Genomic DNA, 6937 nt, shown 5'->3' with positions numbered 1-6937 from the left:
GGACAGTTACAGAGCGATATGGGACAAACACAGGAAAATGGGACTAATTTAGTTTCAGAAACCTGGCCAGAATGCCAAGTTGGGCTGAATGGCCTGTTTCCGTGCTGTATCAGTCTAACTTTCTACAATTCAAACTTGACTGTGATCGGTAAAGGAAAGCAAAAACGGGTGTTCATTCTATCTTGTGTCCATGAAAAAGTGACATAAATTTTAAATAATTGTGTCACATGAAATAGTTCACTCTTATTGTGATTAGAAATACAATGAATGCGAATATTAAAGTGAAATATAATTGAATTAATTCAACTGTGTTTCCATGGTTAAAATATAAATTGATATTCACAATGATTGATACTTTGTACACTGCAATATATTCACATCAATTGACGTACTGAGCTATTATTGCACATTTATACCCCTTAGTGAACTGAACAATAATTACATATTACCCACATAGGTTAGCAACACATAGATTTTTGAAAATATATCAGTGCACTTCAAAAAAGGAGATATTTAATGTTGCTATGTGTCTGTGCAATGTGTTGAGATGAACAGCAATCATTTCAGTGAAAAGTAATTACAGTTCTCTGAATTTATAAGGCTGAGATTGCTGTGATTATTCAAATGAACAAAAGTCAGTTTTCAAAGCGTGTTGGATGCAAAATCATTGGTTCCACTGTGGGATAGTTGACCTGAAAACAATAGCATTGCTGCAATGGATTAAATGAAACAATGGATTAAATTAAAATATGGATCTGACTATACACGTTAGAAAGATAAACAAATTATTCTGTAATTATTATAAGGATAATGAATTCATAATAAATGTTGTAATCTGAACAAATAAGTCGACTCAATATTTTAAAAGCACTTTGCTCTGATGTTGATTAGACATCATTAAGATCGGTAAACTGAACACTAAAATATAACACCTAGATTGATGAATTGAGGACAATAAATGAGCCATTCAGTAATTATTGAAAATAAATGAATTTTGCTCAAAATGCAGACAATACAGAAGTAATGCATTTCATTCAATTAGTTTACATGTAGAAACGTATGTTTTTAATTTATTTAATTTTATCCTGATCGATATTCAAACATTTGTGTCTGAATTAGGAAAAAAATAAGGAGATAATGAAAGTGAATATCAGAGTGACCACAAGATACAGTCCATGACATTTGATAGAAAAAGGAATTTTCATAATTTTGTAATTATTGAACGTTGATAAATAATTAACTTCTCAGGTACTGAAGCAGTCCAACAGCAAGAACTACAAAATCTGGACAATATCCAGGTTTGGGCTGACAAGGGGCAAATAACATTCATGTCACACAGATGCAGGCTGCGACCATCACATATAAGAAATGACCTAACCACCATCACTTGACATTCAATGCTGTTACCATCACTGAACACCCACTATCAACACTATCCTGGGGATAATCATTGATCAGAAACTGAATTGGTCTCACCACATAAACACAGTGGCTACAAGAGTAATTCAACTCCTGGCTCCTGAAAGCCTGCCCAACAGCTACCAGGCACAATTCAGGAGTGTGATGGAATACTCCCCACTTGCCTGGATGAGTGCAGCCCTAACAACACTCAAGGAACCCATGGCCTCTTCCATCTCGAAGGACAAGGGCAACAGCTATATGGAAAGACAACTACCTTCAAGTTCCCCTCCAAGGTACTAACCCACTCTGACTTGGGAATATATCGCCATTCCTTCACTGTCGGTGGGTGAATGTCCTGGAAATCCCCACCCCAATGGCATCGTGGGTCATCCCACAGCAGCTAGACTGCAGCGGTTCAAGAACACAGCTCACCACCAATTTCTCAAGGGTAACTAGGGATGGGCAATAAATGCTGGGCCCAGCCAGTGACAACCAAATCACATCAAATAAATATTAAAATAATGTCTGCAAGCTCAAAACAGCTCCAACTCTGTCCTAGCTGCAATCTCTGCCTCTTCTTATTGACAAAGATAAAAGGTTACCCTGCTCAACTTTCTCATCATTACAGTATTCACCCCAGCCTTCTCTTATACCAACCAGCAGCATTTCCATCACCAGCAGCAACTCCACTTAAAATATTGTGTCAGTAACTTTTCATTAACTGGTTACTTCAACTACAATGCAATCTCTACAAACAGACCAAGTACCTTTTAGGCGACAACAAATTTTGTAACAACTCTTCTTCATCTCTCTCTGCCATTCTTTTTGGTTATATGAGGTAGGGAGGGATGGGATCACCACAGTGATGTAAGATATATGTAATACAGTGAGACAGGAAAGGTAGTATGGGTCACGTTGACTCTTAGACCCCACAGAGTGGAACAACACAATCACTGCATAATAAACACAACACAACATTTCAACCCGGCGTGACAGTAATAAAATGTGGATCGGTTGAACCAGCTGGATTTGTTTCAGCTGGAGTTTGTGAGAGTGAGGGATGACATGACTGAAGTGTCTAAGATCTTGAATGGTTTGGTAAGGAGGACGTGGAAAAGATGTTTCCTCTTGTGGGTCATACGTGAACTCGAGAGAACTGCTTTAAAATTAGATTCACCCTTTCAGGACAGAGATGAGGAGATTTATTTCCTCACAAAGGGCTGTGCAACTTTGGAACTCTCTGCCCCAGAAGGTGGGCTCAATGAATATTTTAAGACACGGGTTGATAGATTCTTGCAAAGGGACGTTGGGGGAAGATGGAACACAAATCACTAACAGATCAGGCCTGGCCTTATTGAATGATGGAGTGGACTTGAGGGGCTGAATGGTCACCTCCTGCTTCTTTCTCACATGACCCAGGACTAAGAGCTTTGTTGAAAATTCATTCACTGGATGTAGGTGCCACTGGCTATGGGCAGCATTTATTACCCAGAGGGCAGGTAAGAGTCAACCACATTGCTGTGGGTCAGGGGTCACATGTAGACTAGATCAGGAAAGGATGTCAGCTTCCTTCGCTAAAGGACATCAGTGACCGAAATGGATTTTTCCTGACAACCGAGAATAATTTCATGAATAGAATCATAATTCTGGATGATTATTAAATTCAAACTCCTGAATCTGACTGACCATGTGGCTGTCAGTGAATCCAATACAAGTGAATAGAAACATTGCTCAAAGTCTGGTTCTGGAACATTCAACACAACCAGGAAATGGAAAGTGAATAATTAGTTGAAAACAAGGCCATTGCTCTGATAGGAACAAAATCATTCAATGTTCAGCTATTGACCATTATTGACTCACAGAATATTCTAACCTGCAGAATCACAGTAAAAGGGAAAAGTAAACAACAGTCTTGGCAAAGACATAATGAACCAACTGCTTGTATAAAACAGCTCTGAACAAATGGGTTGAATCCTCCACAAACTGACAAATCAGATTTGTAGATAGAGATTGGAAATATTTAGAAAAAAACCCTTCCCTGTTGATGGTGTGTGCTAGAAACCACTCTCAGAGTGATCTGCCACTTATTTCCTTTGAAGAGAATCTGATTCCCCTCACAAAAGGAGCTGTGTTGCTCACTTCCAGACTGACGTACAGACAAAGGAATACTGATCTGAGACTCGCAGGTTAATTAGGCTATGAGTGACAGTCCACTGCACACAACAAGAGCTCAGACCACAACAGATTCTTGTGAAACCAACAATGCAATGAAAAAGGCGAATTGCTCTTTATAATCATGCAGCCTCTCTCAATCAAATAATCCCAGTCAACTTCTTAACATTTTAAAACTATTAATATCAATGAATATATATTTATTTCCATTCCTAATATCCTCCAAAAAATGCATCTGATTATTCTCTTCAAAATATATTTTAAATGGTGAATTCCAAATCACAATTCATTTCCAATTATTCTTAGAGCAAAACAACTTGCAAACTAAAATAGTTTTCATGTCAATAATGACACTGGAAACTTTGTTATGTAGTTTAACCGTACGTCCAAATTATGTTTTGGTTCATTATTGTAGTGAAGCTAAAATTAAAGTCTATTTATTTTCTCTGATATCCTTCCATTACTTTATTCCCTAATAACAATGAATGACGTAATGGGTGACAAGCATTAAAATAAAATCGAATTTTCAATGCAAGAACTGATACAAATAATCACATATTATTCAGTTCATTCATTGTCGTTGATTATCAGAGTTATTTTCATTGTATGATCACGTTAAATTCACTTAAATAATCACAGTACAATTTTCACCTCTATAGATAAGTGAAGTGAATGTCAAATTATTAATATTTCAAGTCAAACCAAATTCACATTTTGCTCTGTTTTATTCCAGGAATGACAGGATGTGTTACATTATTATGAGAAACAGGAATAAGTGAAGGTGGTAGCTCTCAGATGTGAAGCCTTAAATCCAAAGGGCCAGGTGGTAGTTACAGTGGGGGAGGTACCTAGTCTCTCTCTCTCCTCAGAAAGCAGTGAGGATGGTGACACTGGCAGGAACGGGTTAGATGACAAAGCGCCTATGTATGGACAGAGGGACGGCAATGGGTGGGATGACCCACCGCCCTGTAAGGCCCAGAAGGCCGTGTCTATAGCATCAAAGCTCAAACTTGGACAAACAGGAGGGGGGGGGGGGGCACAAAGGGAACTGACAGAAACTAAACCTGAACCGTTCACCCGCTGAACGACAGATGTTGGTGAATGAACACCCAGCCTGATAGAGAAATGGTAATAATGGGCCTTATTGGGACAATATGGATGAATTAGTAGAGGTACACAGTCTCACCGAAGATGGCCCTCCCTCGGGCCCTCCCTCGGGCCAAGATGCCCTGAAGTGTACAACAGAAACTGTCCCTGCAATGAGAGGATGGGGTGCAAGCCGGTTCCTCCCAGAGTACAGCCAATCAGTGTCTCCAGGCATTTACAGATATTGCAGGGACACACTGGGGACGGGACAGGCTGAATGGGCTAAAATAACCTTGGTGACTCAGGGGCCCAAGGATAATATCGAGGATTATACAGAGAGGAAGCCTGAGGTGTGTAAGGACCACGGGGGATTACCAAACCCCAAACTGTGATGATGAAATAGGTTTGATGTATTTAAAAGATGACATGGGATCCTATTTAACTGTAATTATAAACATAGAATTCCCAGTGGGAGATAATTCTAACCACACTCTGAATTGCGTCATGAGAGCTGAGGCAAATGCAGAAACACAGGGGAATAGCTGCAGTACAGGGAGGGTAATCAGACCCACAATGTTACAAGGGAAGCAGGAAAGGGTACATAGACAAGGAACGTAGGCACAGAGATGGAGATAGGTGTTCATATTGTGAGTGGCCTGTGTTCACCTAAGTATATGCATAGCCCATGAATATTCATTGACGCGCTGTTGAAGGGCCAAAACTGCATGATGCTAACACCGGAGCATCTTTGTCAGTTACCGATAAGGATTTACCCCTCACCCCTTCAATCACTAAAATGAGAGCAGTCGGAGAGGGAACCTAAGAAGATGGATGAAGCAAACCTGCCCCGATGTAGACCGGGAGTATGACAAAACGTATTCAGATATGGAGGTGTGAAACTCAAGAAGGGACCTTCTGGGAGTTGCTCCTATTTATTCGAAAATGGCAACTATTGACATCAACACCCGAATTTAAACATGGGGATGCTCCGGCCAGGACTGGGACAGAAAGAAAAGGAGAGGCAACCTCTCCGGAGTAGCTACATTGCAGGGAGACTGGGACAGTCAAAGAATCTGGTGGGTTATAGCTCGGACGAACTCAGCAGTGTGCGTAACTCAAACAGGAAAGTGGGTTGTTATCTATCGACCCTGTAGAGATCGAGGGCCCTCTCACTCCCCACACAAACAGGATCTCATCAAAACTGGGGATGAGGGGGCAATAATTGTGAGAGTGACAGATTGACAGAAGCTGGAAATAGTCTGGGTCCATACCTGTGGACATTGAATGGCAGATGAAAGTGGTGTTTGCTGACTGAGGAGAACAGGCGACCAGGATACTAGTACCTCAGGGATCCTGCAATATTCCAGTATATCCCACCGATGTGTGTTTGATGGATTTAGTCACACTGATCTTACCAACACCTCATCACCTCAAACAGTGACAAAGATCATATCCAGATATGATACAGAGTATTGGATCAGGTTAGCCAGGCCAGGCTTAAAGTTAAGGCACAGAGAGTGCAACTGGGAAGGTAGGGAGAGACGGAACTGGTACATCATATTGGGGAGATCAAATCAGGAAGGGAGAGGGGATAGTCCCAGCGGGAACAAAAACTATGATTATAAAACAATCCACCCGCACACTGTAAAGGGATCAGGCAAACTTTAGGATTGTTTAATTATTGTGGGAATTTTGTGAGGAATTATCCAGAAATAGAGAACCATCACGAGCCCTGGCAGAAGCGCGGACATTAACCAGGGGTGAGGGAGGCAAAATGCACACAGTCAGCATGCCTTTGGTATAGTTCAGGACTGGGCTCGGTGAAGGTGTATCACCCTGTCTGGGGGCCACATTGAGCATGAAGGACAGGTCAGAGAGTTAGTGGAACCAGCTAACTTTCCCAGGAAGCAGTAATGATGAAAATTAGAGCTCATAGGAAAGTAGAACCCCACACCAACGGGGTAGTTGGTGAGCATGGGTGAGCATACTTACTGAAAAAGTGCAGACATTTGAGGAGGATGCAGTGGCAACAGCTACAGAAGCGAGAAAGGAAAGTTTAAAGACATTTCCAGAAACAGTCCCATAGCAGGAGAAACAGGAATGGGAAAAGGGTGGGGCAGTAATAGGACATAGGATGATCTAGCAGTGCCACTGTATAAGACAAACATTATTAAAAACATATCATGGGCTGGCCCATATTGAGCAGGATAAAATGCAATATCGGATGATCAACTACAGGGGTGTTCTGGAACAAGAAGATTTTGTCGAAGGGGTGTGG

This window comes from Chiloscyllium plagiosum, unplaced genomic scaffold (genome assembly GCF_037043375.1).
Source record: "Chiloscyllium plagiosum isolate Xiang-an unplaced genomic scaffold, Cpla_swu_hap1 HiC_scaffold_42, whole genome shotgun sequence".
Taxonomy (NCBI): Eukaryota; Metazoa; Chordata; class Chondrichthyes; order Orectolobiformes; family Hemiscylliidae; genus Chiloscyllium; species Chiloscyllium plagiosum.
This window is presented reverse-complemented; position numbering follows the sequence as displayed.